Source organism: Eupeodes corollae, chromosome 1 (genome assembly GCF_945859685.1).
Source record: "Eupeodes corollae chromosome 1, idEupCoro1.1, whole genome shotgun sequence".
NCBI classification, from domain to species: Eukaryota; Metazoa; Arthropoda; class Insecta; order Diptera; family Syrphidae; genus Eupeodes; species Eupeodes corollae.
Genome location: NC_079147.1, coordinates 77541482 through 77565204, shown reverse-complemented (window position 1 = coordinate 77565204; position 23723 = coordinate 77541482). Strand labels below are relative to the sequence as shown.

General features: G+C 40.9%; 1 protein-coding gene across 1 annotated transcript in view; it reads left to right on the top strand.

The window, feature by feature from the left end:
• Positions 1-23723, top strand: part of LOC129940530 (uncharacterized protein DDB_G0283357-like) — a 43470-nt gene that overhangs the window by 18004 nt on the left and 1743 nt on the right. The window lies entirely within an intron of this gene.

The following is a 23723-nucleotide window of genomic DNA, read 5'->3' as shown; positions in this document are numbered from 1 at the left end:
ATTCAGCCCTTGGAAACAACAGAAAGAATTGAACCAGCGGAATCCGAATCGACAAACAGTCCTTTTAACCCAGATAATAGAGACTCATCGACAGTAGTTCAACCACAGTCTACTGAAAGCACCGAAGGACAAAATCAACCAACAAGTTCTTCTGAACGAATTCCTGTTCGTAACAGTTCTCAAACGATAACGATCACCACATATTCTGAAGACTCCACTGAAAATGTTTCTTCAACCACAATTCAGCCCTTGGAAACAACAGAAAGAATTGAACCAGTGGAATCCGAATCGACAAACAGTCCTTTCAACCCAGATAATGGAGACTCAACGTCAGCAAGCCAACCACAGTCTACAGAAAGCACCCAAGGACAAAATCAACCAACAAGTTCTACTGAACGAATTCCTGTTCGTAACAGTTCTCAAACGATAACGATCACTACATATTCTGAAGACTTGACTGAAAATGTTTCTTCAACCACAATTCAGCCCTTGCAAACAACAGAAAGAATTGAACCAATGGAATCCGAATCGACAAACAGTCCTTTCAACCCAGATAGTGGAGACTCAACGTCAGCAAGCCAAACACAGTCTACTGAAAGCACCCAAGGACAAGATCAACCATTAAGTTCTACTGAGCGAATTCCTGTTCGTAACAGTTCTCAAACGATAACGATCACCACATATTCTGAAGACTCCACTGAAAATGTTTCTTCAACCACAATTCAGCCCTTGCAAACAACAGAAAGAATTGAACCAGTGGATTCCGAATCGACAAACAGTCCTTTTAACCCAGATAGTGGAGACTCAACGTCAGCAAGCCAACCACAGTCTACAGAAAGCACCCAAGGACAAGATCAACCAACAAGTTCTACTGAACGAATTCCTGTTCGTAACAGTTCTCAAACGATAACGATCACCACATATTCTGAAGACTCCACTGAAAATGTTTCTTCAACCACAATTCAGCCCTTGCAAACAACAGAAAGAATTGAACCAGTGGAATCCGAATCGACAAACAGTCTTTTCAACCCAGATAATGGAGACTCAACGTCAGCAAGCCAACCACAGTCTACAGAAAGCACCCAAGGACAAAATCAACCAACAAGTTCTACTGAACGAATTCCTGTTCGTAACAGTTCTCAAACGATAACGATCACCACATATTCTGAAGACTCCACTGAAAAAGTTTCTTCAACCACAATTCAGCCCTTGGAAACAACAGAAAGAATTGAACCGGTGGAATCCGAAACGACAAACAGTCCTTTCAACCCAGATAATGGAGACTCAACGTCAGCAAGCCAACCACAATCTACAGAAAGCAACCAAGCACAAAATCAACCAACAAGTTCTACTGAACGAATTCCTGTTCGTAACAGTTCTCAAACGATAACGATCACCACATATTCTGAAGACTCCACTGAAAATGTTTCTTCAACCACAATTCAGCCCTTGCAAACAACAGAAAGAATTGAACCAGTGGAATCCGAATCGACAAACAGTCCTTTTAACCCAGATAGTGGAGACACAACGTCAGCAAGCCAACCACAGTCTACAGAAAGCACCCAAGGACAAGATCAACCAACAAGTTCTACTGAACGAATTCCTGTTCGTAACAGTTCTCAAACGATAACGATCACCACATATTCTGAAGACTCGACTGAAAATGTTTCTTCAACCACAATTCAGCCCTTGCAAACAACAGAAAGAATTGAACCAGTGGATTCCGAATCGACAAACAGTCCTTTCGACCCAGATAATAGAGCCTCAACGACAGTAATTCAACCACAGTCTACTGAAAGCACCGAAGGACAAAATCAACCAACAAGTTCTACTGAACGAATTCCTGTTCGTAACAGTTCTCAAACGATAACGATCACCACATATTCTGAAGACTCCACTGAAAATGTTTCTTCAACCACAATTCAGCCCTTGCAAACAACAGAAAGAATTGAACCAGTGAAATCCGAATCGACAAACAGTCCTTTCAACCCAGATAGTGGAGACTCAACGTCAGCAAGCCAACCACAGTCTACAGAAAGCACCCAAGGACAAGATCAACCAACAAGTTCTACTGAACGAATTCCTGTTCGTAACAATTCTCAAACGATAACGATCACCACATATTCTGTAGACTCCACCGAAAATGTTTCTTCAACCACAATTCAGCCCTTGGAAACAACAGAAAGAATTGAACCAGTGGATTCCGAATCGACAAACAGTCCTTTCAACCCAGATAATAGAGACTCAACGACAGTAATTCAACCACAGTCTACTGAAAGCACCGAAGGACAAAATCAACCAACAAGTTCTACTGAACGAATTCCTGTTCGTAACAGCTCTCAAACGATAACGATCACCACATATTCTGAAGACTTCACTGAAAATGTTTCTTCAACCACAATTCAGCCCTTGCAAACAACAGAAAGAATTGAACCAGTGGAATCCGAATCGACAAACAGTCCTTTCAACCCAGATAGTGGAGACTCAACGTCAGCAAGCCAACCACAGTCTACTGAAAGCACCCAAGGACAAGATCAACCAACAAGTTCTACTGAACGAATTCCTGTTCGTAACAGTTCTCAAACGATAACGATCACCACATATTCTGAAGACTCCACTGAAAATGTTTCTTCAACCACAATTCAGCCCTTGGAAACAACAGAAAGAATTGAACCAGTGGAATCCGAATCGACAAACAGTAATTTCAACCCAGATAATAGAGACTCAACGACAGTAATTCAACCACAGTCTACTGAAAGCACCGAAGGACAAAATCAACCAACAAGTTCTACTGAACGAATTCCTGTTCGTAACAGTTCTCAAACGATAACGATCACCACATATTCTGAAGACTCCACTGAAAATGTTTCTTCAACCACAATTCAGCCCTTGGAAACAACAGAAAGAATTGAACCAGTGGATTCCGAATCGACAAACAGTCCTTTCAACCCAGATAATAGAGACTCAACGACAGTAATTCAACCACAGTCTACTGAAAGCACCCAAGGACAAAATCAACCAACAAGTTCTACTGAACGAATTCCTGTTCGTAACAGTTCTCAAACGATAACGATCACCACATATTCTGAAGACTCCACTGAAAATGTTTCTTCAACCACAATTCAGCCCTTGGAAACAACAGAAAGAATTGAAATAGTGGATTCCGAATCGACAAACAGTCCTTTCAACCCAGATAATAGAGACTCAACGACAGTAATTCAACCACAGTCTACTGAAAGCACCCAAGGACAAAATCAACCAACAAGTTCTACTGAACGAATTCCTGTTCGTAACAGTTCTCAAACGATAACGATCACCACATATTCTGAAGACTCCACTGAAAATGTTTCTTCAACCACAATTCAGCCCTTGCAAACAACAGAAAGAATTGAACCCGTGGAATCCGAATCGACAAACAGTCCTTCTAACCCAGATAATGGAGGTTCAACGTCAGTTACCCAATCACAGTCTACAGAAAGCACCCAAGGACAAGATCAACCAACAAGTTCTACTGAACGAATTCCTGTTCGTAACAGTTCTCAAACGATAACGATCACCACATATTCTGAAGACTCCAATGAAAATGTTTCTTCAACCACAATTCAGCCCTTGCAAACAACAGAAAGAATTGAACCAGTGGAATCCGAATCGACAAACAGTCCTTCTAACCCAGATAATGGAGGTTCAACGTCAGTTACCCAACCACAGTCTACAGAAAGCACCCAAGGACAAGATCAACCAACAAGTTCTACTGAACGAATTCCTGTTCGTAACAGTTCTCAAACAATAACGATCACCACATATTCTGAAGACTCGACTGAAAATGTTTCTTTAACCACAATTCAGCCCTTGCAAACAACAGAAAGAATTGAACCAGTGGAATCCGAATCGACAAACAGTCCTTCTAACCCAGATAATAGAGACTCAACGACAGTAATTCAACCACAGTCTACTGAAAGCACCGAAGGACAAAATCAACCAACAAGTTCTACTGAACGAATTCCTGTTCGTAACAGTTCTCAAACGATAACGATCACCACATATTCTGAAGACTCCACTGAAAATGTTTCTTCAACCACAATTCAGCCCTTGCAAACAACAGAAAGAATTGACCCAGTGGAATCCGAATCGACAAACAGTCCTTTCAACCTAGATAATGGAGACTCAACGTCAGCAAGCCAAACACAGTCTACAGAAAGCACCCAAGGACAAAATCAACCGACAAGTTCTACTGAACGAATTCCTGTTCGTAACAGTTCTCAAACGATAATGATCACTACATATTCTGAAGACTTGACTGAAAATGTTTCTTCAACCACAATTCAGCCCTTGGAAACAACAGAAAGAATTCAACCAGTGGAATCCGAATCGACAAACAGTCCTTCTAACCCAGATAATGGAGGTTCAACGTCAGCAAGCCAAACACAGTCTACAGAAAGCACCCAAGGACAAAATCAACCGACAAGTTCTACTGAACGAATTCCTGTTCGTAACAGTTCTCAAACGATAACGATCACCACATATTCTGAAGACTCCACTGAAAATGTTTCTTCAACCACAATTCAGCCCTTGGAAACAACAGAAAGAATTGAACCAGTGGATTCCGAATCGACAAACAGTCCTTTCAACCCAGATAATAGAGCCTCAACGACAGTTATTCAACCACAGTCTACTGAAAGCACCCAAGGACAAAATCAACCAACAAGTTCTACTGAACGAATTCCTGTTCGTAACAGTTCTCAAACGATAACTGAAAATGTTTCTTCAACCACAATTCAGCCCTTGCAAACAACAGAAAGAATTGAACCAGTGGAATCCGAATCGACAAACAGTCCTTTCAACCCAGATAATAGAGCCTCAACGACAGTTATTCAACCACAGTCTACTGAAAGCACCGAAGGACAAAATCAACCAACAAGTTCTACTGAACGAATTCCTGTTCGTAACAGTTCTCAAACGATAACGATCACCACATATTCTGAAGACTCCACTGAAAATGTTTCTTCAACCACAATTCAGCCCTTGCAAACAACAGAAAGAATTGAACCAGTGGAATCCGAATCGACAAACAGTCCTTTCAACCCAGATAGTGGAGACTCAACGTCAGCAAGCCAACCACAGTCTACAGAAAGCACCCAAGGACAAAATCAACCAACAAGTTCTACTGAACGAATTCCTGTTCGTAACAGTTCTCAAACGATAACGATTACCACATATTCTGGAGACTCCACTGAAAATGTTTCTTCAACCACAATTCAGCCCTTGCAAACAACAGAAAGAATTGAACCAGTGGAATCCGAATCGACAAACAGTCCTTCTAACCCAGAAAATGGAGGTTCAACGTCAGTTACCCAACCACAGTCTACAGAAAGCACCCAAGGACAAGATCAACCAACAAGTTCTACTGAACGAAATCCTGTTCGTAACAGTTCTCAAACGATAACGATCACCACATATTCTGAAGACTCCACTGAAAATGTTTCTTCAACCACAATTCAGCCCTTGCAAACAACAGAAAGAATTGAACCAGTGGATTCCGAATCGACAAACAGTCCTTTTAACCCAGATAATAGAGACTCAACGACAGTAATTCAACCACAGTCTACTGAAAGCACCGAAGGACAAAATCAACCAACAAGTTCTACTGAACGAATTCCTGTTCGTAACAGTTCTCAAACGATAACAATCACCACATATTCTGAAGACTCGACTGAAAAAGTTTCTTCAACCACAATTCAGCCCTTGCAAACAACAGAAAGAATTGAACCAGTGGATTCCGAATCGACAAACAGTCCTTTTAACCCAGATAATAGAGACTCAACGACAGTAATTCAACCACAGTCTACTGAAAGCACCGAAGGACAAAATCAACCAACAAGTTCTACTGAACGAATTCCTGTTCGTAACAGTTCTCAAACGATAACGATCACCACATATTCTGAAGACTCCAATGAAAATGTTTCTTCAACCACAATTCAGCCCTTGCAAACAACAGAAAGAATTGAACCAGTGGAATCCGAATCGACAAACAGTCCTTTCAACCCAGATAGTGGAGACTCAACGTCAGCAAGCCAACCACAGTCTACTGAAAGCACCGAAGGACAAAATCAACCAACAAGTTCTACGGAACGAATTCCTGTTCGTAACAGTTCTCAAACGATAACGATCACCACATATTCTGAAGACTCCACTGAAAATGTTTCTTCAACCACAATTCAGCCCTTGCAAACAACAGAAAGAATTGAACCAGTGGATTCCGAATCGACAAACAGTCCTTTTAACCCAGATAATAGAGACTCAACGACAGTAATTCAACCACAGTCTACAGAAAGCACCCAAGGACAAGATCAACCAACAAGTTCTACTGAACGAATTCCTGTTCGTAACAGTTCTCAAACGATAACGATCACCACATATTCTGAAGACTCCAATGAAAATGTTTCTTCAACCACAATTCAGCCCTTGGAAACAACAGAAAGAATTGAACCAGTGGATTCCGAATCGACAAACACTCCTTTCAACCCAGATAATAGAGACTCAACGACAGTAATTCAACCACAGTCTACTGAAAGCACCGAAGGACAAAATCAACCAACAAGTTCTACGGAACGAATTCCTGTTCGTAACAGTTCTCAAACGATAACGATCACCACATATTCTGAAGACTCCACTGAAAATGTTTCTTCAACCACAATTCAGCCCTTGCAAACAACAGAAAGAATTGAACCAGTGGATTCCGAATCGACAAACAGTCCTTTTAACCCAGATAATAGAGACTCAACGACAGTAATTCAACCACAGTCTACTGAAAGCACCGAAGGACAAAATCAACCAACAAGTTCTACTGAACGAATTCCTGTTCGTAACAGTTCTCAAACGATAACGATCACCACATATTCTGAAGACTCCAATGAAAATGTTTCTTCAACCACAATTCAGCCCTTGGAAACAACAGAAAGAATTGAACCAGTGGATTCCGAATCGACAAACAGTCCTTTCAACCCAGATAATAGAGACTCAACGACAGTAATTCAACCACAGTCTACTGAAAGCACCGAAGGACAAAATCAACCAACAAGTTCTACTGAACGAATTCCTGTTCGTAACAGTTCTCAAACGATAACGATTACCACATATTCTGGAGACTCCACTGAAAATGTTTCTTCAACCACAATTCAGCCCTTGCAAACAACAGAAAGAATTGAACCAGTGGAATCCGAATCGACAAACAGTCCTTCTAACCCAGAAAATGGAGGTTCAACGTCAGTTACCCAACCACAGTCTACAGAAAGCACCCAAGGACAAGATCAACCAACAAGTTCTACTGAACGAAATTCTGTTCGTAACAGTTCTCAAACGATAACGATCACCACATATTCTGAAGACTCCACTGAAAATGTTTCTTCAACCACAATTCAGCCCTTGCAAACAACAGAAAGAATTGAACCAGTGGAATCCGAATCGACAAACAGTCCTTCTAACCCAGATAATGGAGGTTCAACGTCAGTTACCCAACCACAGTCTACAGAAAGCACCCAAGGACAAGATCAACCAACAAGTTCTACTGAACGAATTCCTGTTCGTAACAGTTCTCAAACGATAACGATCACCACATATTCTGAAGACTCCACTGAAAATGTTTCTTCAACCACAATTCAGCCCTTGGAAACAACAGAAAGAATTGAACCAGTGGATTCCGAATCGACAAACAGTCCTTTCAACCCAGATAATAGAGCCTCAACGACAGTTATTCAACCACAGTCTACTGAAAGCACCCAAGGACAAAATCAACCAACAAGTTCTACTGAACGAATTCCTGTTCGTAACAGTTCTCAAACGATAACGGTCACCACATATTCTGAAGACTCCACTGAAAATGTTTCTTCAACCACAATTCAGCCCTTGCAAACAACAGAAAGAATTGAACCAGTGGAATCCGAATCGACAAACAGTCCTTTCAACCCAGATAATAGAGCCTCAACGACAGTTATTCAACCACAGTCTACTGAAAGCACCGAAGGACAAAATCAACCAACAAGTTCTACTGAACGAATTCCTGTTCGTAACAGTTCTCAAACGATAACGATCACCACATATTCTGAAGACTCCACTGAAAATGTTTCTTCAACCACAATTCAGCCCTTGCAAACAACAGAAAGAATTGAACCAGTGGAATCCGAATCGACAAACAGTCCTTTCAACCCAGATAGTGGAGACTCAACGTCAGCAAGCCAACCACAGTCTACAGAAAGCACCCAAGGACAAAATCAACCAACAAGTTCTACTGAACGAATTCCTGTTCGTAACAGTTCTCAAACGATAACGATTACCACATATTCTGGAGACTCCACTGAAAATGTTTCTTCAACCACAATTCAGCCCTTGCAAACAACGGAAAGAATTGAACCAGTGGAATCCGAATCGACAAACAGTCCTTCTAACCCAGAAAATGGAGGTTCAACGTCAGTTACCCAACCACAGTCTACAGAAAGCACCCAAGGACAAGATCAACCAACAAGTTCTACTGAACGAAATCCTGTTCGTAACAGTTCTCAAACGATAACGATCACCACATATTCTGAAGACTCCACTGAAAATGTTTCTTCAACCACAATTCAGCCCTTGCAAACAACAGAAAGAATTGAACCAGTGGATTCCGAATCGACAAACAGTCCTTTTAACCCAGATAATAGAGACTCAACGACAGTAATTCAACCACAGTCTACTGAAAGCACCGAAGGACAAAATCAACCAACAAGTTCTACTGAACGAATTCCTGTTCGTAACAGTTCTCAAACGATAACAATCACCACATATTCTGAAGACTCGACTGAAAATGTTTCTTCAACCACAATTCAGCCCTTGCAAACAACAGAAAGAATTGAACCAGTGGATTCCGAATCGACAAACAGTCCTTTTAACCCAGATAATAGAGACTCAACGACAGTAATTCAACCACAGTCTACTGAAAGCACCGAAGGACAAAATCAACCAACAAGTTCTACTGAACGAATTCCTGTTCGTAACAGTTCTCAAACGATAACGGTCACCACATATTCTGAAGACTCCAATGAAAATGTTTCTTCAACCACAATTCAGCCCTTGCAAACAACAGAAAGAATTGAACCAGTGGAATCCGAATCGACAAACAGTCCTTTCAACCCAGATAGTGGAGACTCAACGTCAGCAAGCCAACCACAGTCTACTGAAAGCACCGAAGGACAAAATCAACCAACAAGTTCTACGGAACGAATTCCTGTTCGTAACAGTTCTCAAACGATAACGATCACCACATATTCTGAAGACTCCACTGAAAATGTTTCTTCAACCACAATTCAGCCCTTGCAAACAACAGAAAGAATTGAACCAGTGGATTCCGAATCGACAAACAGTCCTTTTAACCCAGATAATAGAGACTCAACGACAGTAATTCAACCACAGTCTACAGAAAGCACCCAAGGACAAGATCAACCAACAAGTTCTACTGAACGAATTCCTGTTCGTAACAGTTCTCAAACGATAACGATCACCACATATTCTGAAGACTCCAATGAAAATGTTTCTTCAACCACAATTCAGCCCTTGGAAACAACAGAAAGAATTGAACCAGTGGATTCCGAATCGACAAACAGTCCTTTCAACCCAGATAATAGAGACTCAACGACAGTAATTCAACCACAGTCTACTGAAAGCACCGAAGGACAAAATCAACCAACAAGTTCTACGGAACGAATTCCTGTTCGTAACAGTTCTCAAACGATAACGATCACCACATATTCTGAAGACTCGACTGAAAATGTTTCTTCAACCACAATTCAGCCCTTGCAAACAACAGAAAGAATTGAACCAGTGGATTCCGAATCGACAAACAGTCCTTTTAACCCAGATAATAGAGACTCAACGACAGTAATTCAACCACAGTCTACTGAAAGCACCGAAGGACAAAATCAACCAACAAGTTCTACTGAACGAATTCCTGTTCGTAACAGTTCTCAAACGATAACGATCACCACATATTCTGAAGACTCCAATGAAAATGTTTCTTCAACCACAATTCAGCCCTTGGAAACAACAGAAAGAATTGAACCAGTGGATTCCGAATCGACAAACAGTCCTTTCAACCCAGATAATAGAGACTCAACGACAGTAATTCAACCACAGTCTACTGAAAGCACCGAAGGACAAAATCAACCAACAAGTTCTACTGAACGAATTCCTGTTCGTAACAGTTCTCAAACGATAACGATTACCACATATTCTGGAGACTCCACTGAAAATGTTTCTTCAACCACAATTCAGCCCTTGCAAACAACAGAAAGAATTGAACCAGTGGAATCCGAATCGACAAACAGTCCTTCTAACCCAGAAAATGGAGGTTCAACGTCAGTTACCCAACCACAGTCTACAGAAAGCACCCAAGGACAAGATCAACCAACAAGTTCTACTGAACGAAATTCTGTTCGTAACAGTTCTCAAACGATAACGATCACCACATATTCTGAAGACTCCACTGAAAATGTTTCTTCAACCACAATTCAGCCCTTGGAAACAACAGAAAGAATTGAATCACTGGAATCTGAATCGACAAACAGTCCTTTCAACCCAGATAATGGAGACTCAACGTCAGCAAGCCAACCACAGTCTACAGAAAGCACCCAAGGACAAGATCAACCAACAAGTTCTACTGAACGAATTCCTGTTCGTAACAGTTCTCAAACGATAACGATCACCACATATTCTGAAGACTCCACTGAAAATGTTTCTTCAACCACAATTCAGCCCTTGGAAACAACAGAAAGAATTGAACCAGTGGATTCCGAATCGACAAACAGTCCTTTTAACCCAGATAATAGAGACTCAACGACAGTAATTCAACCACAGTCTACTGAAAGCACCCAAGGACAAAATCAACCAACAAGTTCTACTGAACGAATTCCTGTTCGTAACAGTTCTCAAACGATAACGATCACCACATATTCTGAAGACTCGACTGAAAATGTTTCTTCAACCACAATTCAGCCCTTGCAAACAACAGAAAGAATTGAACCAGTGGATTCCGAATCGACAAACAGTCCTTTCAACCCAGATAATAGAGACTCAACGACAGTAATTCAACCACAGTCTACTGAAAGCACCGAAGGACAAAATCAACCAACAAGTTCTACTGAACGAATTCCTGTTCGTAACAGTTCTCAAACGATAACGATCACCACATATTCTGAAGACTCCAATGAAAATGTTTCTTCAACCACAATTCAGCCCTTGGAAACAACAGAAAAAATTGAACCAGTGGATTCCGAATCGACAAACAGTCCTTTCAACCCAGATAATAGAGACTCAACGACAGTAATTCAACCACAGTCTACTGAAAGCACCGAAGGACAAAATCAACCAACAAGTTCTACTGAACGAATTCCTGTTCGTAACAGTTCTCAAACGATAACAATCACCACATATTCTGAAGACTCGACTGAAAATGTTTCTTCAACCACAATTCAGCCCTTGGAAACAACAGAAAGAATTGAACCAGTGGATTCCGAATCGACAAACAGTCCTTTTAACCCAGATAATAGAGACTCAACGACAGTAATTCAACCACAGTCTACTGAAAGCACCCAAGGACAAAATCAACCAACAAGTTCTACTGAACGAATTCCTGTTCGTAACAGTTCTCAAACGATAACGATCACCACATATTCTGAAGACTCGACTGAAAATGTTTCTTCAACCACAATTCAGCCCTTGCAAACAACAGAAAGAATTGAACCAGTGGATTCCGAATCGACAAACAGTCCTTTCAACCCAGATAATAGAGACTCAACGACAGTAATTCAACCACAGTCTACTGAAAGCACCGAAGGACAAAATCAACCAACAAGTTCTACTGAACGAATTCCTGTTCGTAACAGTTCTCAAACGATAACGATCACCACATATTCTGAAGACTCCAATGAAAATGTTTCTTCAACCACAATTCAGCCCTTGGAAACAACAGAAAAAATTGAACCAGTGGATTCCGAATCGACAAACAGTCCTTTCAACCCAGATAATAGAGACTCAACGACAGTAATTCAACCACAGTCTACTGAAAGCACCGAAGGACAAAATCAACCAACAAGTTCTACGGAACGAATTCCTGTTCGTAACAGTTCTCAAACGATAACGATCACCACATATTCTGAAGACTCGACTGAAAATGTTTCTTCAACCACAATTCAGCCCTTGCAAACAACAGAAAGAATTGAACCAGTGGAATCCGAATCGACAAACAGTCCTTTCAACCCAGATAGTGGAGACTCAACGTCAGCAAGCCAACCACAGTCTACAGAAAGCACCCAAGGACAAAATCAACCAACAAGTTCTACTGAACGAATTCCTGTTCGTAACAGTTCTCAAACGATAACGATTACCACATATTCTGGAGACTCCACTGAAAATGTTTCTTCAACCACAATTCAGCCCTTGCAAACAACAGAAAGAATTGAACCAGTGGAATCCGAATCGACAAACAGTCCTTCTAACCCAGAAAATGGAGGTTCAACGTCAGTTACCCAACCACAGTCTACAGAAAGCACCCAAGGACAAGATCAACCAACAAGTTCTACTGAGCGAATTCCTGTTCGTAACAGTTCTCAAACGATAACGATCACCACATATTCTGAAGACTCCACTGAAAATGTTTCTTCAACCACAATTCAGCCCTTGGAAACAACAGAAAGAAATGAATCACTGGAATCCGAATCGACAAACAGTCTTTTCAACCCAAATAATGGAGACTCAACGTCAGCAAGCCAACCACAGTCTACAGAAAGCACCCAATTACAAGATCAACCAACAAGTTCTACTGAACGAATTCCTGTTCGTAACAGTTCTCAAACGATAACGATCACCACATATTCTGAAGACTCCACTGAAAATGTTTCTTCAACGACAATTCAGCCTTTGCAAACAACAGAAAGAATTGAACCAGTGGATTCCGAATCGACAAACAGTCCTTTTAACCCAGATAATAGAGACTCAACGACAGTAATTCAACCACAGTCTACTGAAAGCACCGAAGGACAAAATCAACCAACAAGTTCTACTGAACGAATTCCTGTTCGTAACAGTTCTCAAACGATAACGATCACCACATATTCTGAAGACTCCAATGAAAATGTTTCTTCAACCACAATTCAGCCCTTGGAAACAACAGAAAGAATTGAACCAGTGGATTCCGAATCGACAAACAGTCCTTTCAACCCAGATAATAGAGACTCAACGACAGTAATTCAACCACAGTCTACTGAAAGCACCGAAGGACAAAATCAACCAACAAGTTCTACTGAACGAATTCCTGTTCGTAACAGTTCTCAAACGATAACGATCACCACATATTCTGAAGACTCGACTGAAAATGTTTTTTCAACCACAATTCAGCCCTTGGAAACAACAGAAAGAATTGAACCAGTGGATTCCGAATCGACAAACAGTCCTTTCAACCCAGATAATAGAGACTCAACGACAGTAATTCAACCACAGTCTACTGAAAGCACCGAAGGACAAAATCAACCAACAAGTTCTACGGAACGAATTCCTGTTCGTAACAGTTCTCAAACGATAACGATCACCACATATTCTGAAGACTCGACTGAAAATGTTTCTTCAACCACAATTCAGCCCTTGCAAACAACAGAAAGAATTGAACCAGTGGATTCCGAATCGACAAACAGTCCTTTTAACCCAGATAATAGAGACTCAACGACAGTAATTCAACCACAGTCTACTGAAAGCACCGAAGGACAAAATCAACCAACAAGTTCTACTAAACGAATTCCTGTTCGTAACAGTTCTCAAACGATAACGATCACCACATATTCTGAAGACTCCAATGAAAATGTTTCTTCAACCACAATTCAGCCCTTGCAAACAACAGAAAGAATTGAACCAGTGGATTCCGAATCGACAAACAGTCCTTTCAACCCAGATAATAGAGACTCAACGACAGTAATTCAACCACAGTCTACTGAAAGCACCGAAGGACAAAATCAACCAACAAGTTCTACGGAACGAATTCCTGTTCGTAACAGTTCTCAAACGATAACGATCACCACATATTCTGAAGACTCGACTGAAAATGTTTCTTCAACCACAATTCAGCCCTTGCAAACAACAGAAAGAATTGAACCAGTGGATTCCGAATCGACAAACAGTCCTTTTAACCCAGATAATAGAGACTCAACGACAGTAATTCAACCACAGTCTACTGAAAGCACCGAAGGACAAAATCAACCAACAAGTTCTACTGAACGAATTCCTGTTCGTAACAGTTCTCAAACGATAACGATCACCACATATTCTGAAGACTCGACTGAAAATGTTTCTTCAACCACAATTCAGCCCTTGCAAACAACAGAAAGAATTGAACCAGTGGAATCCGAATCGACAAACAGTCCTTTCAACCCAGATAGTGGAGACTCAACGTCAGCAAGCCAACCACAGTCTACAGAAAGCACCCAAGGACAAGATCAACCAACAAGTTCTACTGAACGAATTCCTATTCGTAACAGTTCTCAAACGATAACGATCACCACATATTCTGAAGACTCCACTGAAAATGTTTCTTCAACCACAATTCAGCCCTTGGAAACAACAGAAAGAATTGAATCACTGGAATCCGAATCGACAAACAGTCCTTTCAACCCAGATAATGGAGACTCAACGTCAGCAAGCCAACCACAGTCTACAGAAAGCACCCAAGGACAAGATCAACCAACAAGTTCTACTGAACGAATTCCTATTCGTAACAGTTCTCAAACGATAACGATCACCACATATTCTGAAGACTCCACTGAAAATGTTTCTTCAACCACAATTCAGCCCTTGCAAACAACAGAAAGAATTGAACCAGTGGATTCCGAATCGACAAACAGTCCTTTTAACCCAGATAATAGAGACTCAACGACAGTAATCCAACCACAGTCTACTGAAAGCACCGAAGGACAAAATCAACCAACAAGTTCTACTGAACGAATTCCTGTTCGTAACAGTTCTCAAACGATAACAATCACCACATATTCTGAAGACTCGACTGAAAATGTTTCTTCAACCACAATTCAGCCCTTGGAAACAACAGAAAGAATTGAACCAGTGGATTCCGAATCGACAAACAGTCCTTTTAACCCAGATAATAGAGACTCAACGACAGTAATTCAACCACAGTCTACTGAAAGCACCGAAGGACAAAATCAACCAACAAGTTCTACTGAACGAATTCCTGTTCGTAACAGTTCCCAAACGATAACGATCACCACATATTCTGAAGACTCCAATGAAAATGTTTCTTCAACCACAATTCAGCCCTTGGAAACAACAGAAAGAATTGAACCAGTGGATTCCGAATCGACAAACAGTCCTTTCAACCCAGATAATAGAGACTCAACGACAGTAATTCAACCACAGTCTACTGAAAGCACCGAAGGACAAAATCAACCAACAAGTTCTACGGAACGAATTCCTGTTCGTAACAGTTCTCAAACGATAACGATCACCACATATTCTGAAGACTCGACTGAAAATGTTTCTTCAACCACAATTCGGACCTTGCAAACAACAGAAAGAATTGAACCAGTGGATTCCGAATCGACAAACAGTCCTTTTAACCCAGATAATAGAGAATCAACGACAGTAATTCAACCACAGTCTACTGAAAGCACCGAAGGACAAAATCAACCAACAAGTTCTACTGAACGAATTCCTGTTCGTAACAGTTCTCAAACGATAACGATCACCACATATTCTGAAGACTCCAATGAAAATGTTTCTTCAACCACAATTCAGCCCTTGGGAACAACAGAAAGAATTGAACCAGTGGATTCCGAATCGACAAACAGTCCTTTCAACCCAGATAATAGAGACTCAACGACAGTAATTCAACCACAGTCTACTGAAAGCACCGAAGGACAAAATCAACCAACAAGTTCTACGGAACGAATTCCTGTTCGTAACAGTTCTCAAACGATAACGATCACCACATATTCTGAAGACTCGACTGAAAATGTTTCTTCAACCACAATTCAGCCCTTGCAAACAACAGAAAGAATTGAACCAGTGGATTCCGAATCGACAAACAGTCCTTTTAACCCAGATAATAGAGACTCAACGACAGTAATTCAACCACAGTCTACTGAAAGCACCGAAGGACAAAATCAACCAACAAGTTCTACTGAACGAATTCCTGTTCGTAACAGTTCTCAAACGATAACGATCACCACATATTCTGAAGACTCCACTGAAAATGTTTCTTCAACCACAATTCAGCCCTTGCAAACAACAGAAAGAATTGAACCAGTGGAATCCGAATCGACAAACAGTCCTTTCAACCCAGATAGTGGAGACTCAACGTCAGCAAGCCAACCACAGTCTACAGAAAGCACCCAAGGACAAAATCAACCAACAAGTTCTACTGAACGAATTCCTGTTCGTAACAGTTCTCAAACGATAACGATTACCACATATTCTGGAGACTCCACTGAAAATGTTTCTTCAACCACAATTCAGCCCTTGCAAACAACAGAAAGAATTGAACCAGTAGAATCCGAATCGACAAACAGTCCTTCTAACCCAGAAAATGGAGGTTCAACGTTAGTTACCCAACCACAGTCTACAGAAAGCACCCAAGGACAAGATCAACCAACAAGTTCTACTGAACGAAATTCTGTTCGTAACAGTTCTCAAACGATAACGATCACCACATATTCTGAAGACTCCACTGAAAATGTTTCTTCAACCACAATTCAGCCCTTGGAAACAACAGAAAGAATTGAATCACTGGAATCCGAATCGACAAACAGTCTTTTCAACCCAGATAATGGAGACTCAACGTCAGCAAGCCAACCACAGTCTACAGAAAGCACCCAAGGACAAGATCAACCAACAAGTTCTACTGAACGAATTCCTGTTCGTAACAGTTCTCAAACGATAACGATCACCACATATTCTGAAGACTCCACTGAAAATGTTTCTTCAACCACAATTCAGCCCTTGCAAACAACAGAAAGAATTGAACCAGTGGATTCCGAATCGACAAACAGTCCTTTTAACCCAGATAATAGAGACTCAACGACAGTAATCCAACCACAGTCTACTGAAAGCACCGAAGGACAAAATCAACCAACAAGTTCTACTGAACGAATTCCTGTTCGTAACAGTTCTCAAACGATAACAATCACCACATATTCTGAAGACTCGACTGAAAATGTTTCTTCAACCACAATTCAGCCCTTGGAAACAACAGAAAGAATTGAACCAGTGGATTCCGAATCGACAAACAGTCCTTTTAACCCAGATAATAGAGACTCAACGACAGTAATTCAACCACAGTCTACTGAAAGCACCGAAGGACAAAATCAACCAACAAGTTCTACTGAACGAATTAATGTTCGTAACAGTTCTCAAACGATAACGATCACCACATATTCTGAAGACTCCAATGAAAATGTTTCTTCAAGCACAATTCAGCCCTTGGAAACAACAGAAAGAATTGAACCAGTGGATTCCGAATCGACAAACAGTCCTTTCAACCCAGATAATAGAGACTCAACGACAGTAATTCAACCACAGTCTACTGAAAGCACCGAAGGACAAAATCAACCAACAAGTTCTACGGAACGAATTCCTGTTCGTAACAGTTCTCAAACGATAACGATCACCACATATTCTGAAGACTCGACTGAAAATGTTTCTTCAACCACAATTCAGACCTTGCAAACAACAGAAAGAATTGAACCAGTGGATTCCGAATCGACAAACAGTCCTTTTAACCCAGATAATAGAGAATCAACGACAGTAATTCAACCACAGTCTACTGAAAGCACTGAAGGACAAAATCAACCAACAAGTTCTACTGAACGAATTCCTGTTCGTAACAGTTCTCAAACGATAACGATCACCACATATTCTGAAGACTCCACTGAAAATGTTTCTTCAACCACAATTCAGCCCTTGCAAACAACAGAAAGAATTGAACCAGTGGATTCCGAATCGACAAACAGTCCTTTCAACCCAGATAATAGAGACTCAACGACAGTAATTCAACCACAGTCTACTGAAAGCACCGAAGGACAAAATCAACCAACAAGTTCTACGGAACGAATTCCTGTTCGTAACAGTTCTCAAACGATAACGATCACCACATATTCTGAAGACTCGACTGAAAATGTTTCTTCAACCACAATTCAGCCCTTGCAAACAACAGAAAGAATTGAACCAGTGGAATCCGAATCGACAAACAGTCCTTTCAACACAGATAGTGGAGACTCAACGTCAGCAAGCCAACCACAGTCTACAGAAAGCACCCAAGACCAAAATCAACCAACAAGTTCTACTGAACGAATTCCTGTTCGTAACAGTTCTCAAACGATAACGATTACCACATATTCTGGAGACTCGACTGAAAATGTTTCTTCAACCACAATTCAGCCCTTGCAAACAACAGAAAGAATTGAACCAGTGGAATCCGAATCGACAAACAGTCCTTCTAACCCAGAAAATGGAGGTTCAACGTCAGTTACCCAACCACAGTCTACAGAAAGCACCCAAGGACAAGATCAACCAACAAGTTCTACTGAACGAAATCCTGTTCGTAACAGTTCTCAAACGATAACGATCACCACATATTCTGAAGACTCCACTGAAAATGTTTCTTCAACCACAATTCAGCCCTTGGAAACAACAGAAAGAATTGAATCACTGGAATCCGAATCGACAAACAGTCTTTTCAACCCAGATAATGGAGACTCAACGTCAGCAAGCCAACCACAGTCTACAGAAAGCACCCAAGGACAAGATCAACCAACAAGTTCTACTGAACGAATTCCTGTTCGTAACAGTTCTCAAACGATAACGATCACCACATATTCTGAAGACTCCACTGAAAATGTTTCTTCAACCACAATTCAGCCCTTGCAAACAACAGAAAGAATTGAACCAGTGGATTCCGAATCGACAAACAGTCCTTTTAACCCAGATAATAGAGACTCAACGACAGTAATTCAACCACAGTCTACTGAAAGCACCGAAGGACAAAATCAACCAACAACTTCTACTGAACGAATTCCTGTTCGTAACAGTTCTCAAACGATAACGATCACCACATATTCTGAAGACTCGACTGAAAATTTTTCTTCAACCACAATTCAGCCCTTGGAAACAACAGAAAGAATTGAACCAGTGGATTCCGAATCGACAAACAGTCCTTTTAACCCAGATAATAGAGACTCAACGACAGTAATTCAACCAGAGTCTACTGAAAGCACCGAAGGACAAAATCAACCAACAAGTTCTACTGAACGAATTCCTGTTCGTAACAGTTCTCAAACGATAACGATCACCACATATTCTGAAGACTCCAATGAAAATGTTTCTTCAACCACAATTCAGCCCTTGGAAACAACAGAAAGAATTGAACCAGTGGATTCCGAATCGACAAACAGTCCTTTCAACCCAGATAATAGAGACTCAACGACAGTAATTCAACCACAGTCTACTGAAAGCACCGAAGGACAAAATCAACCAACAAGTTCTACGGAACGAATTCCTGTTCGTAACAGTTCTCAAACGATAACGATCACCACATATTCTGAAGACTCGACTGAAAATGTTTCTTCAACCACAATTCAGCCCTTGCAAACAACAGAAAGAATTGAACCAGTGGATTCCGAATCGACAAACAGTCCTTTTAACCCAGATAATAGAGACTCAACGACAGTAATTCAACCACAGTCCACTGAAAGCACCGAAGGACAAAATCAACCAACAAGTTCTACTGAACGAATTCCTGTTCGTAACAGTTCTCAAACGATAACGATCACCACATATTCTGAAGACTCCAATGAAAATGTTTCTTCAACCACAATTCAGCCCTTGGAAACAACAGAAAGAATTGAACCAGTGGATTCCGAATCGACAAACAGTCCTTTCAACCCAGATAATAGAGACCCAACGACAGTAATTCAACCACAGTCTACTGAAAGCACGGAAGGACAAAATCAACCAACAAGTTCTACGGAACGAATTCCTGTTCGTAACAGTTCTCAAACGATAACGATCACCACATATTCTGAAGACTCGACTGAAAATGTTTCTTCAACCACAATTCAGCCCTTGCAAACAACAGAAAGAATTGAACCAGTGGAATCCGAATCGACAAACAGTCCTTTCAACCCAGATAATGGTGACCCAACGTCAACAAGCCAACCACAGTCTACAGAAAGCACCCAAGGACAAAATCAACCAACAAGTTCTACTGAACGAATTCCTGTTCGTAACAGTTCTCAAACGATAACGATCACCACATATTCTGAAGACTCCAATGAAAATGTTTCTTCAACCACAATTCAGCCCTTGCAAACAACAGAAAGAATTGAACCAGTGGATTCCGAATCGACAAACAGTCCTTTTAACCCAGATAATAGAGACTCAACGACAGTAATTCAACCACAGTCTACTGAAAGCACCGAAGGACAAAATCAACCAACAAGTTCTACTGAACGAATTCCTGTTCGTAACAGTTCTCAAACGATAACGATCACCACATATTCTGAAGACTCCAATGAAAATGTTTCTTCAACCATAATTCAGCCCTTGCAAACAACAGAAAGAATTGAACCAGTGGATTCCGAATCGACAAACAGTCCTTTCAACCCAGATAATAGAGACTCAACGACAGTAATTCAACCACAGTCTACTGAAAGCACCGAAGGACAAAATCAACCAACAAGTTCTACGGAACGAATTCCTGTTCGTAACAGTTCTGAAACGATAACGATCACCACATATTCTGAAGACTCCAATGAAAATGTTTCTTCAACCACAATTCAGCCCTTGCAAACAACAGAAAGAATTGAACCAGTGGATTCCGAATCGACAAACAGTCCTTTTAACCCAGATAATAGAGACTCAACGACAGTAATTCAACCACAGTCTACTGAAAGCACCGAAGGACAAAATCAACCAACAAGTTCTACTGAACGAATTCCTGTTCGTAACAGTTCTCAAACGATAACGATCACCACATATTCTGAAGACTCCAATGAAAATGTTTCTTCAACCACAATTCAGCCCTTGCAAACAACAGAAAGAATTGAACCAGTGGATTCCGAATCGACAAACAGTCCTTTCAACCCAGATAATGGAGACTCAACGTCAGCAAGCCAACCACAGTCTACAGAAAGCACCCAAGGACAAGATCAACCAACAAGTTCTACTGAACGAATTCCTGTTCGTAACAGTTCTCAAACGATAACGATCACCACATATTCTGAAGACTCGACTGAAAATGTTTCTTCAACCACAATTCAGCCCTTGCAAACAACAGAAAGAATTGAACCAGTGGATTCCGAATCGACAAACAGTCCTTTCAACCCAGATAATAGAGACTCAATGACAGTAATTCAACCACAGTCTACTAAAAGCACCGAAGCACAAAATCAACCAACAAGTTCTACTGAACGAATTCCTGTTCGTAACAGTTCTCAAACGATAACGATCACCACATTTTCTGAAGACTCCACTGAAAATGTTTCTTCAACCACAATTCAGCCCTTGCAAACAACAGAAAGAATTGAACCAGTGGAATCCGAATCGACAAATAGTCCTTTTAACCCAGATAGTGGAGACTCAACGTCAGTTACCCAACCACAGTCTACAGAAAGCACCCAAGGACAAGATCAACCAACAAGTTCTACTGAACGAATTCCTGTTCGTAACAGTTCTCAAACGATAACGATCACCACATATTCTGAAGACTCGACTGAAAATGTTTCTTCAACCACAATTCAGCCCTTGCAAACAACAGAAAGAATTGAACCAGTGGAATCCGAATCGACAAACAGTCCTTTTAACCCAGATAGTGGAGACTCAACGTCAGATAGCCAACCACAGTCTACAGAAAGCACCCAAGGACAAGATCAACCAACAAGTTCTACTGAACGAATTCCTGTTCGTAACAGTTCTCAAACGATAACGATCACCACATATTCTGAAGACTCGACTGAAAATGTTTCTTCAACCACAATTCAGCCCTTGCAAACAACAGAAAGAATTGAGCCAGTGGATTCCGAATCGACAAACAGTCCTTTCAACCCAGATAATAGAGACTCAACGACAGTAATTCAACCACAGTCTACTGACAACACCGAAGGACAAAATCAACCAACAAGTTTTACTGAACGAATTCCTGTTCGTAACAGTTCTCAAACGATAACGATCACCACATATTCTGAAGACTCCACTGAAAATGTTTCTTCAACCACAATTCAGCCCTTGCAAACAACAGAAAGAATTGAACCAGTGGAATATAAATCGACAAACAGTCCTTTCAACCCAGATAGTGGAGACTCAACGTCAGCAAGCCAACCACAGTCTACAGAAAGCACCCAAGGACAAAATCAACCAACAAGTTCTACTGAACGAATTCCTGTTCGTAACAGTTCTCAAACGATAACGATCACCACATATTCTGGAGACTCCACTGAAAATGTTTCTTCAACCACAATTCAGCCCTTGCAAACAACAGAAAGAATTGAACCAGTGGATTCCGAATCGACAAACAGTCCTTCTAACCCAGAAAATGGAGGTTCAACGTCAGTTACCCAACCACAGTCTACAGAAAGCACCCAAGGACAAAATCAACCAGCAAGTTCTACTGAACGAATTTCTGTTCGTAACAGTTCTCAAACGATAACGATCACCACATATTCTGAAGACTCGACTGAAAATGTTTCTTCAACCACAATTCAGCCCTTGCAAACAACAGAAAGAATTGAACCAGTGGAGTCCGAATCGACAAACAGTCCTTTCGACCCAGATAATAGAGACTCAACGACAGTAATTCAACCACAGTCTACTGAAAGCACCGAAGCACAAAATCAACCAACAAGTTCTACTGAACGAATTCCTGTTCGTAACAGTTCTCAAACGATAACGATCACCACATATTCTGAAGACTCCACTGAAAATGTTTCTTCAACCACAATTCAGCCCTTGCAAACAACAGAAAGAATTGAACCAGTGGATTCCGAATCGACAAACAGTCCTTTGAACCCAGATAATAGAGACTCAACGACAGTAATTCAACCACAGTCTACTGAAAGCACCGAACGACAAAATCAACCAACAAGTTCTACTGAACGAATTCCTGTTCTTAACAGTTCTCAAACGATAACGATCACCACATATTCTGAAGACTCCACTGAAAATGTTTCTTCAACCACAATTCAGCCCTTGCAAACAACAGAAAGAATTGAACCAGTGGAATCCGAATCGACAAACAGTCCCTTCAACCCAGATAATGGAGACTCAACGTCAGTAAGCCAATCACAGTCTACAGAAAGCACCCAAGGACAAAATCAACCAACAACTTCTACTGAACGGATTCCTGTTCGTAACAATTCTCAAACGATAACGATCACCACATATTCTGAAGACTCCACTGAAATTGTTGCTTCAACCACAATTCAGCCCTTGGAAACAACAGAAAGAATTGAAGCAGTGGATTCCGAATCGACAAACAGTCCTTTCAACCCAGATAATGGAGACTCAACGTCAGTAAGCCAATCACAGTCTACAGAAAGCACCCAAGGACAAAATCAACCAACAACTTCTACTGAACGGATTCCTGTTCGTAACAATTCTCAAACGATAACGATCACCACATATTCTGAAGACTCCACTGAAATTGTTGC